At 37.8% G+C, this 12,317-nt stretch overlaps 1 long non-coding RNA gene across 1 annotated transcript; it reads right to left on the bottom strand.

Annotated features, from left to right (window-relative positions):
• Positions 1–2,569: 2,569 nt before the first annotated feature.
• On the bottom strand, positions 2,570–12,073 carry LOC144454478 (uncharacterized). Its single transcript, XR_013482897.1, has 3 exons — positions 12,009–12,073; positions 7,462–7,557; positions 2,570–2,724 (listed from the first exon to the last, which is right to left on the bottom strand). It is a non-coding gene; the product is annotated as an uncharacterized LOC144454478 (long non-coding RNA).
• Between the last annotated feature and the right edge of the window lie 244 nt (positions 12,074–12,317).

Raw genomic sequence — 12,317 nt, 5'->3', positions numbered from 1 at the left:
CTGGAAAGATTTACTTGAGTTGATGCAAAGTGAAGTGAGCAGAATCAGAAGAACACTGTACATTGTATGATAATCAATTGTGAATGACTTAGCTATTCTCAGCAATACAATGAACCAAGATAATCCCAAAGGACTCATGATGAAAAATGCTATTCACCTCCAGAGAAAGAACTGATGGAGTCTGAATGCAGATCGAAGCATACTATTTTTCACTTTCTGTATTATTTTTCCCTTTGGGTTTGTGCCTTCTTTAACAACATGACTAATATGGAAATATATTTTGCATGATTGCACATGTACAACTTATATCAAATTGCTTGCCTTCTCAGTGAGGAGGGGACATGAGGGAGAGAGAGAATTTGGAATTCAAACTTTTAAAAAACAAACTTTAAAATTGTTTTTACATGTAATTAAGGAAAAAATAAAATACTTAATTAAAAAAATAAAGACTATGTATCACTCAGCCCCAGACGATATAGTACATGTAGGAGGTGTTTAATAAATGCTTTTGAATTGAATCAAATTAGCCAAAAGATGAGCATCAGAAAGAAAATGGAAAAGCAACAAGTATCCTAGATAATTAGTTCTTAAATATTTCTGCCAGTTGAGTCTCAGAAGATGAAAATATTTATTTTCTTAGGTTAGAATTAGGGACTTACAATATTATCAGTGAGGTTACTCTAGGATTCATGCTAGGTGGAGGACACCAGATTGAATTTGAAGTATTGAATAAAATGTTTAATTACTAGAAAATGCCAGTTAGCAAAACCATGCCCTTTTTATTTCCATTGGTTAATAAGCACCTGGCACAATGTACCAGATATTGTGATAAGCTCTAAGGATCCACAGGCAGAAATGAAACAAAAATGTCATCACTACAACACTTCTAAACTACTTATCGTCTCCCTTTTGTCACTTAAGCTCTCTCATTTGATGCTTCATTATAACATGGAGGTAATGCAGAGTTCATGAAGGCTGTCCCTGAAGAGCAAAGCCCTAGTATGTGATGCCAAACCTAAGCATTCATTTGCTGTCTCAGTGATGGATTGAGGTCTGTCTTCTGAGAACAGCTCAATACAGAGAGGCTTGCCTGTGTGGACTTAGGCACACAAGTTTTTTAGCTACAGTAACTCTTGAAGACCATCTATAAAGTAACAGGAGGGCTATAATCTGTTTCACTGCGCACTGACTTGTGTTGTAGAAGCACCAGGTGTGTTTTTATTGGACAACATTAACAATTCAGTCAATCAGATGTCATTCAGGAAATCTTTGGAAAGGGGCAGAGTGTTAAGTATCAAATGATGAAAACTATGAACTTTAAAAAAATAATATCTATTATTCCAAAGAAGATACATTATATTAGAGAATAATCATTCAGAATAAATTGAGACAATTTTTTCCAAGCATAGCATCAGCATGCCATAGGAGTTTTTTTTGTGTACTTTTTCCAATATCTTTCCACAATTTTCTATCTTCTCTAATTTTGGAGCACTTTATATCTTTTTTTTTTCTTTCAGACTGGGTCTCCCTATTTTGTCCAGGCTGAAAGTACAGCAGTCACTTATGGGCCTGATCCCACTGCTGACCATCACAGAAACTTTGATCTATTCTATTTCCAACTTGGGCCAGTTGACCTCTTCTTAGGCAGCCTGGTGTTCCCCCTACTTCAAAGGACTCACTATGCTGGTAGTGGATTTGGTGCAGACACCCAATATACTTTTTTTTTAATTGTCTGCAGTAATTTTATTTTATTTTTAGTATTCAATACACTTTAGCCCTTATAGCAGCTCAGTACTCCAGAACTCAAGCTATCCACCAGCCTCAGCCTCCCCAGTAGTCAGGAATTACAAGCATGTGCCACCATGCTCAGCTGCCTTCTATCTTCTAACAATGGCTTTACTCATAAGATTCACTCATAAGAACCTTTCCTCCATTTTTTTATAACATATTTGTTGAAAAGAAAATTCTTCATTTGGGCTTTTCACCTTGATTAATGAGGCAAAACTCAAGACAAAGGGAATTAGAAGGAGTTTTATGTAAGTATATCAAGGTAGCAAAACACTGGTAGGCTGATCACTGAAGATCAGCAATGGCTTCAAGGTGGGGACAGCTTTTACAGGTAACTTTAAGACAATCCTGATGGTCCAGCTCAGTAAAAGAGCTTGGGCCCTTGCATCTCAGTTCTTCCCTATGGTAGCAAGAATGTGACAATTTGCAGGTAGCAGTACACGACAAAGAGCAAGTAATAAAAGAGCTGCAGACTTGGTGTCTCCTCAACCAGAGCCTCCCCAACACTGGTTAATAATTACGGCTGGGAACAATAGGATACTGAGTCACCATGACTTCTAATATACTTACCTATGTTCATCTTCATCATCAAAATCACCAGTCTTTCCAGTGAAGTCCTTTTTACTTTCAAAGACCAAAAAATTTAAGAACAGAATTAGACATATACTGCACAACAATAATCTAAATGTCCTGTTTAAACCACTTATAATCGCCAAAATTGCAAGGGCTCTCAAAAAAAGGCCCAATGTCAATATCTAAATATTATCAGTACAGCTGGCCTTTCTTGGGTCATCATACAGTAAACTGTATTTTTATATAGATGATCCCCTTCTGTATATTTTGCATCCTTGAGAGACTTCTTCCTTGTGTATATAAAAATCAACTTACTTCTCTCTTTCTTCAGAAGTTTGTAAGGGGAATACTTGGTTTTTCAATCTGTCAATGAAGACAAATTATAGAATTAGGTACCATTTAACTCATAAAAATTCACATTTCTAAAACACTTTCAGGTTTACAAAACTCTTGCCTCTCAACAACACTGTGAGGTAGGAAGTGAGCCCAAAGTATCACGTTTAAACCATGTTCTCTGGATTCCTTGGAAATACACATTTTTTAAAAAAATGTGTTTGTGACAATGCTACTCATTAAGCTCAGTTCTTTATGTGATAGGAAATATTAATTCCTGATTACTGTCTTTCTATGCAGGAGTTGGCATAACTTCCAAATTTAATTCTTATATCACTTATAAAGCCTTATAGAGGAAAATCGGTGTTAGAGTATCACTCTGAAGAAAGTAGGAAAAGGTGTGGGAAAGCAGAACTTTCTTCCTTTTTCCAAGGTTTTTTGAAGCAACCCTATATAATTTGAATAGTATAATTTAGCTCAATTGCCCTGGGGGAAGGTTGGGGATGAGATTAGAGAATAATTAGGGACAGAATGGTTTCCTATACCCCAAGGACCTGGATTTAGCAAGAAGGGCTGCTATGAGTAGAAGATACACTGGCCAGATGCTAGGAGGAGAGAAGGCAAATAGTGTAGAGTTTGCTTGGGTTTGGCTATAGACATATCTGAGATGAAAAGATTAAGTCCACAGAAATGTAATAACATTTTTCATCTTGCTGGTTATATGATAATAGCTGGGTTGGCAGGGATATTTTATCTATGTTCCAGATGATGCTATTCAGTGTTAGCAGTTTTATTCTTTGACAATTCCCACTGGGGCTTTCTTCCTTTAAGTTCCTGTAGTTGTCTGCCACAGTAATCCTTAGACTGGAGTGAGACAAGAGTAGGGTGTGTGTGTGTGTGTGTGTGTATATGTGTGTAGCAATAAAGTATTATCATGTTAAAAATCTGATCGTCCTTTATCCTATCATACCTAAAATTTCTTGAATCCTGAGATTAAGATTAATCCTGTATCATTTTCTTATTGATTGTATTTACGAGTAATTGATTTTGCCCTGTAACTGCTTTTGTCCTATAATTGCTTAAGTTATGGGTCTTTGTCTCTAAACTTAGCTCAGAATTGGCTGGCCTGGAACGAGTTAAGTTTCAAAAATCCAGCTCTCCTGCTCAAAGGAATTTTGCTAACCTTGGGGATTGTGTGAGAAAGCAAGAGAGTTTGGGCCTCATCTTTACTCCACCAAGCTCTCCAGGCATGTCTAATTTGCTGTCCAAAAGTCTGGGTCCCTATCTCACACCTGCACTCAGAAAGTAAACAGTTCTTATTCTCAAGAGAGAAGTGGGGTCATTGCTAGCCTCCATTATCAAACTTCCAACCAATCATGTTGTTCCCTGTGCGTCAGCTCCATAACCAGTCGTGTTGCCCTTAATTCTATGATGTCTTCTGTCCTGCTCCATTCTTTGTTCTATACTCCCCAAACCCTATATAAAGGTAACTGTCCTCTTGCTCCAGCATTAATGGAGACAATCCATTGACCCATTTGATAGATAGCATGCCCCTGCTAATAAATATCTTGTGCAAATATCTGCCTCAGTTTATCCTTTTGTTAAAATTCAAATGTTACAATACTTAAGTTTTAAGAAAATCATTTTTTATTTCATTATCTTTCCTCAAAAAATAAGGCCATGGGGGACAGCTAGGTGGCACAGTGGACAGAGATCCCATCTTGGAGTCAGGAGGACCTGAGTTCAAATCCAGCCTCAAACACATGACACTTACTAGCTGTGTTTCGCTGGGCAAGTCACTTAACCCCAACTGCCTCATAAAAAAAAAATAAGGCCATGGGAAGTTATAGAAGAAACTATTTTGTACATCTACTGAAATGGAAATTCTACACAGTAAATGGACACAAATTCCACAGGGATGAAGGCTAAATTATTAAGGGTTTATCTGATGAGGGGTTAAAAATGTTTCTCATTCTTCTTTTCCAAGGAGTGTTGATGTGGGGGGATGGGAAGGCAAGGAAGTTTTCATCCTTATTTTCCAACCATTAAAATTGGGGGGAAACAGTCAGAACATGTCTGAATCTTGTGCTCTAAATGACTACAATAAACTAAAGCTAATAGGAGTACAGTTGCAGGAGGTCAAAAGAGGAATGTATTCAATTAAAGAGAACTAATTCTCTTCCAAATCTCTTTATTCTTTTTAGCACTTTAAAAATAACTTTTTGAGGGAATGATTGTAAAAAATACATATGAATGTAATAGAACATTATTGTGCAGTAAGAAATGACAAATAGGAAAAATTCAGAAAAAAACTTAAGATACATATGAACTAATACAGAGCTAATAAACAAAACCAAAATAATATATACAATGACCACAACAATAAAAATCAAAATATCACTAATGGGAAATTGAACTCTGAATAATGGGGGGAAGGGAATCATCATCAAATGTCCTGGAGAAGAGATAATAAAATATTCCTCCTCCTTCATGGCAGAGAAGTGAGGCACATCTAGGACAGAATATTGAATATCATGTCAGACAAGTCTGGTTTTAATGTTTTCAATTATTAATTTTTATCACAAAAAAAGGAGGGCTGGCTATGGGCATGTCCCAATGTATCTGAGCCTCAGTTTCTCCATTCATAAAATAAGGTATGTTGGACTAAATGAATTTTAAGATCTGCTCCAATTCAAATCCACTGATCCCATGACTAGATCCTTCTCCACCAGAACAGAGAGGAGAAAAGGGGTAGAGAAATGCAAGGAGAATTCAAGAGAAATTACTTACAACACTACTTTAGTACACTGCAATTCTGTCCCTCTACTTATGTTGCTTTTCCCCCCCTGAGACTCTGTGGGTGTTAGAAATCTACCTCCTATGTTAAAATACCTAATTTTAAATAATTAACTGACAGGGCAAAGAAAATGGGTAGCCCTTCTCAAAATCAAGAGGAGCTGGGTTCTTGTCCCACCCTTGATGCATGTAGACTGAACAACAACATAGAAGGCAGAAACTGGACTGTCAGGCCACTTCACTTTGTATCTGCCACCCTACCTGGTTTCAATGTCACAGAACAAGATTCCTCACTTATTCCCTGGTGTACTCATCCCTGCCTTCTCCTTTCCTGTCTCCTTTTGTGTGTTATCTTCCCCTTTAGATTGCAAACTCCTTGAGGGGAGGAACTTTCTCTTTATTCGTTGTATCACCAATACTTAGCACAGTGCCTGGTGTGTTGTAGACAGTTGATAAATATTTATTGGATTGGATCGGTGCAGTGGATAGAGTTGCTGGACCTGGAGTCAGAAAGACTTGAATTCAAATCCCGCCTCAGACACTTATTAATTGTGTGATCCTGAGCAAGTCACTTAACCTCTGTCTCCCTCAGTTTCCTTATGTGGGAAATGGGTATAATAACAGCACCTACCTCCCAGGGTTGTTGTGATCATATAAGATAATATTTGTAAAGCACTTTTCAAACCTTGAAGCACTACATAAATGCTAGCTATTATTATTATGTTTATTATTACTATTTCCTCTGAAGCACGAGGACAACTTTTGAATATCTCTTTTAATCTTAGCTACTCCCCCTTTCTATTTAGTTAGAAAAGTGAGGGCTATCTTGTGACCTTGAAGGACATAAGAATATATGAGAACACCATCATACAAAAGTATGTAACAGTATAAACTTGCTCCATAGGAACAGTCAATAGGCTATGAAAGAAATACTTTGAAATTCCATTTAGCATGAAGTCATCATTGTCTGAATTCAAATGTTAACCTAAATTTGGTTGAATTCTTTGAGAGACTTCTCCAGCACAATAATACTAAAATAACCTCTTAAAAATTACATAGACAGCGGGGCAGCTAGCTGGCGCAGTGGATAGTGTACCGGCTCTGGATTCAGGAGGACCTGAGTTCAAATCCGGCCTCAGACACATAACACTTACTAGCTGTGTGACCCTGGCAAGTCACTTAACCCCATTGCCTAAAATAACAAAAAAAAATTACATAGACAGTAGTGATTCCAGTAAGATGCAAAAACAAAGAATTCAAGAATTGCAGGTAAGAAACAAGTTCAGATGAGATTGTATTTTGTTTCTTCAAAGGACCAAAATCAGCAGGTACTGATCCTCTCCATTATGATGAACAATGGAATGAAGGAAGCATAGTAACCTAATTTCATTTTTTGTGATCTAAATGATGTGTACTTGGGGATGTAATTTTGGTTTTTTTGCGATGCAAGAAAGTTTGTCATTGGTAATAGTTGTTGGTTGAAGACTTCCCATCAAGTCTCAGATTGGACTTAAGGTTGTATTTAAGGTACTTTAAGATGGGATATGTATGGGACATGTGAGCAAAATGTTTAACATGGAGGTAAGGGTGGAGGGATGAGACATCACTTTCACCTAAAATGGACAAAAAGGGTTTGCACACACGCAGTGCATACACGCAAGCTTTTCCTTGTGTCCTGCTGTATGCATGGAAATGCTCCTTTTTCAGGGCATTTAAGTTCAGAACTTAACAAATAAAATAAGAAAAAATAATGTGAAGCAGCTTGTCAAAATTAAGGATGATTATCATCAATTCATTCTAGAAAAATGACTCAATACAAGCAAATTTCCTGGATATTTATGAAACATATGCTTTAACATCAAATTTCTACCTTTTATGTAAACTGAGAGACACAGCTAAGTTTCCTGTTCCAAAAGTGAGAAATTATGTTTGGAAATCAGTAATTGAGTATCATTTAGCTTACTTACTTACATAATAGATCTGATTCTTCCAAGAAATCCAGTTACCATTGATAAGGTGCTATGTTTCACTTCTGAAATGAAGAAACTAAAATTGTGTTTTCTATTTCTAAAAGAGAAAGAGAATTATACAATTGCATTTTATCTCCAAAGTGTGTGAGAGAGAATACTTCAGATAATTTAAATGAGATAATATTTGTAAAGTGTTTAGCACAATGTCTGTCATATAGCAGGTACTTTTATAAGTGCTTATTCCCTTAATTGAATTTTAAGCAATATTTCTTTTTTTAAAATTAATTTATTTTGAATTATCAACAGTCACTTCCATAAGCTTTTGAGTTTTAAATTTTTCTCCCCCTTCCTCCCTCCCTAAGATGGTGCACAATCTGATATAGGCTATACATACACATTCCTACTAAACATATTTTCACATTAGTGATGTTGTAAGGAAGAATTAGAACTAAGAGGAGAAACCACCAGAAAGAGGAAACAAAACACACCAGAAGAAAAAAATAGCTAATAGTATGCTTCGATCTGCATTCAAACTCCATAGTTCTTTCTTTGGGTGTGGCTAGCATTTTCCATCATGAGGCCTTTGGAGATGTCTTAGATCCTTGTATTGCTCAGAAGGGTTAAGCTTATCAACATCAGTCATCGCACAGCTTGGCTGTTACTGTGTACAACATTCTCCTGACTCTGCTCACTTCACTCAGCATCAGACCATACAAGTCTTTCCAGGTTTTTCTGAAATCTGCCTGCTCGTCATTTCTTACAGAACAATAGTATTCCATTACATTCATATACCACAACTTGTTTCGCCATTCCCCAATTGATGGGCATCCTCTCAGTTTCCAATTCTTTGCCACCACAAAAAGAGCTGCCATAAAGATTTTTGTACACGTGGGTCCTTTTCCCTTTTCTTTGATCTCTTTGTGATATAGCCCTAGAAGTGCTATTGCTGGGTCAAAGGGTATGCACATTTTTATAGCCCTTTAGGCATAGTTCCAAATTGCTCTCCAAAATGGTTGGATCATTTCACAACTCCATCAACAATGCATTAGTGTTCCAATTCTCCCACATCTTCTCCAACATTTATCATTTTCCTGTTTTCTCATTTAACCAATATTTGTAAGACATATGTTTGCCAACTTATTAAAATCACTAAACCCATAACTTTTTTCAGGTACATGCATATGCTTTAGCCCTGAGCATTTTAGAAGTTCACAAAATGAATGAAGAAAAATGGTTTTTAATTTGCCTAACCAAATATATATACCTAGCTCAAGCACAATGCATCTGCCACATTTGCCCTTAAAATTACTTAGATTACTTAATGCTCAAAAAGGTATAGAGCAAAAAGCTTTTTAAGCCCAGTTTTTAGATACTTATTGAATTACTACTGGTAATCTTAAACATAGGGGTTAAATTTCATTGAGGAACATCCTATGAGGGCAATGCACACAAAGGGATTTAGGACAAGTTGTACTTTGGGTCATTTCACAAAATTTTGCCGATATTACCCATGGAAAGGTGGCACCTATACTGCAGGAGAGGAAGTGAAGTTCCCTGAAGGGCAGCCCTATGTATATGAGGGACACTTTCGATCTGATGTAGTGTCTTGGAAACAAACAGAGGGAGAAGCAGTTAGAGTGACCAGGAAGAGAGAGAAAACTTTTGAATAGCTAATGGGAGTCTTGGAGCCACAGACACATGAGAAAAACTGATGTCCCCACATGTCCCTTGATTCCCAATATCTATATCACCAGAGATTGCTAAGAATAAACTACCCTAATGATCAAACACAATTCCATAGGACTCATGATCAAGAATGCTACCCATGTCCTGACAGAGAAGTGATAGATTCAGAGAACAAATTAAATCTTTTTTTTTTAAGATGTGGCCAATGCAAGAATTTGTTTTGCTTGACTATAAAAATTTGTAGCAGGGATTTTGTTTTTCTTCATTTCCAATGATGGGGGAGGGAGGAGTAGCTGGGAGAAACAGAAGGCAAATCTTCATGAAAATAATTTTAATTTTAATAAATTTAATTTTTAAAAATAATATATACCTCTGGTAAGATTATTCAATTTTTAGTTGAGCTGAGCTCCACCAAGTCAAAAAGCACATTTTCTTTTGTGTATTCTACCTTCTGTCTACTCTAATCTGCATGGCTTTCCTTAGTTTTCTTCCACTATTTACTTAACATGTTTGCTTGCTACTCATGTTGTCTTTTGTATAACAAACATTTTATGAGAGGGAACTAAACTGGCTAAGAGTAAGCTAACAGTTACCCTCTCAAGCTAGGGCAGGACAACTTTCCTCCCAGAGGACCAGGGAAAGTGGATTGATTCTCTTCTGAACCAAATAGAGTGTCATGCTCTTGACCTGAAAATGTGTGATGCGTATAGTTAAGATACACAAAAGTAATTCAGTCCTTCAATTCAGGAGCATGATAAAATCTCAGCTCAGCTAAAAAGAGAGTGATATCACTAATAAAGTCTGCTCAATGACTTCATATTTATATTGGGTTTTGCTTTCTCAATGAGTGAGGGAGAGAGTGGGTAGAGGGAAGAGAGTCTAGAACTGAAAATAAAATAGAACAATGAAAATTAAAGAGAAAAACCCGTTCTTAGTAGTTTCTGGTTATTCAGGTACTGGGTGTCAAGGGATACTTTGAAGAGATGCCTTTCCCTGAATGCTTGTGATGTCTTATTGGCCATTCAAAAGTTTGCACTTCTCTGTCTCTCTCCCTGCTTTTCCCAGTCTTTCTGGTGCCCACCCTCTGCCAAATCCAAAGTCACATTTCCCTTACCCATAGCATATGCAATGTCACGGGCTCATAAGCTTCTCACCCAATCGAAGTCACATTCCCCTAATGTACACAGCATTACAGGGTTATCTTTCAGGAAACTACCCAACACCCCAGGGACAAAGGTAGTATAGAAATTGGATGTTATATAAGGATGGTATTGCAAATCCAGACACCATTGGAAAGTATAGTACTAGCTTAAAAAAAAATACATGCCCATTGAAGTGTGTGTGTGTGAGAGAGGGAGACAGACAGACAGACAAGCAGCTAAACATGGGAAGGAAGATTAAATTCAATTCAACAAGGAATATTTATTAAGCTTACTAATGCTCACCTCTTCACAAGCAAAGCCTTTTATATAAATATGAATTGTTATTATTAGGTTGGGAAGCTAGGCAGGAGAATAGAAGACCTACCTTACAGTGAGAAAGACATGAGTTCAAATCCTGCCCCTTAAACATACTAACAATGTCACTGCAGGCAAGTCACAGGGACCTGGCAACTGTCCATAACTGTAAATTACAGATGATACCCTCCCTGCCTTATAGAGGGAGTTTTACATACCAAGAGTCCACATATAAATGAAATTATAGGTCAAAAATTTTTTCTTTAGATGAACTTGGGCTAAGCATTGTCTGAATTTGAATACTCACTCCTGCTTGAGGTATTTGACTGACTTCTTTAAGAAAGAAACCACTAAGATAATAATCTGTAGGAGAATTCACATTTGTAGTGAGAGGTCCGTTTGTGGCTAGGAGGCCCTGCCACATGAGGGTCATCATTGTATGGCACAAAGAGAGGCAGAATAGACATCTCTAGCTTAATCTAACCCCATTCTTCTCTAAGGGAGACTTGCATTCCTTCCAGGAGGGGAAGTAGGAAGTTGGGACCAGAGACCAGTCAGCCCTATTCAGAGAGAGGTCCTGGCTAGAATCATATCTGTCTTCTGCCTTAAATATTATTAGTCTAGGGGATACGATTGAGTTCAATCTAATTTCTGATCACTTTGTCATTTGGGGGGGAAGGACCACCCCAAGCTTTATATCCAAAATTTGATCCCTTCTCCATCTAATACCAGTTCCACACAGAACACACATAACAAAAAGTGAAGAAATCCATTTATCCAAGTCGTAGCAAAACAGAAATCAGAGAAGGTATACAAAGGAGCATATATATCAGATAATGCAGACTAAAGGAGCTTTCCCATTGGGAGAGAGATAACTCAGCTTGACTAAGAAAGATTATCCTAGATGTCACCCAAGGAGAAATTCTCCAATCTCTGGTGTAGCAAGCTGGGGATAGGGTCGTGATAGAGACTGCCAGTCCTTCTCATGTCTTCTTAGAGTCTTTTCCTTCAGCAGCCTAAAGTGGGGTTGGCCTCTTCCACCTTCCCTGTTGAAGCTGGAAGCCAGAAGAGCCTGAAGCAACTCAATGCTTGAAGAATCCTAAAGATTGAGGAGTCCTAAACCAGTCCCCCAAACCACTCTCAGAACAGAAGTACACAGGAATCAGGGGCCAGAAAGAAGACCACCTTCTTCTAACTAGGAGAGACTGCTGGTTACCTCAAAGGCAAGTGGAGCTAGATGTCAAGAGGGTGACCCCAAGTCTTGTTTGCAGAGCTAGGAGGGGGAGGGGGAGAAGGGACCGCTGGCTTAGAAAGCTCAAGGAGTTCAGGGGAGATGGAGACAAATATGGCTACTCTCAGAGCTATGCTTCCTTCCCTCCCTTCTTTGTTTCCCCAAAAGCATTACCTGGCAAACTTGGAACTAATCATCCTTAGGAATCTCCAAAAGAAACTATTCCTTTTGGACCCGTGCTTGGCACCACTGGTGGCATCGCAACTGCAAGTTCTGTATTGAGATAAGAATTCAAGTCTGAATGTGTTTGAGGCTGAGTTTGAGGCTGGTAAGAAAGGGGAGGGGGAAGAAGGCTTGTTGAGCCCTTCAGAGTTTGGGACTTCAGTTAAAGTTTTCCCTGATGGAGAAAGAACTTCCTCTTGCTCAGGTGCTTCCTCCACCCCAACCTTCTCTTCCTTGTCATTTCTTTCCCTTCTTTTCTTT

Source organism: Phascolarctos cinereus, unplaced genomic scaffold (genome assembly GCF_003287225.1).
Source record: "Phascolarctos cinereus isolate Bilbo 61053 unplaced genomic scaffold, phaCin_HiC Scaffold_726;HRSCAF=1367, whole genome shotgun sequence".
NCBI lineage: Eukaryota > Metazoa > Chordata > Mammalia > Diprotodontia > Phascolarctidae > Phascolarctos > Phascolarctos cinereus.
The sequence above is the reverse complement of the archived record's forward strand: the minus strand, read 5'-3'. Positions and strand labels throughout refer to the sequence as shown.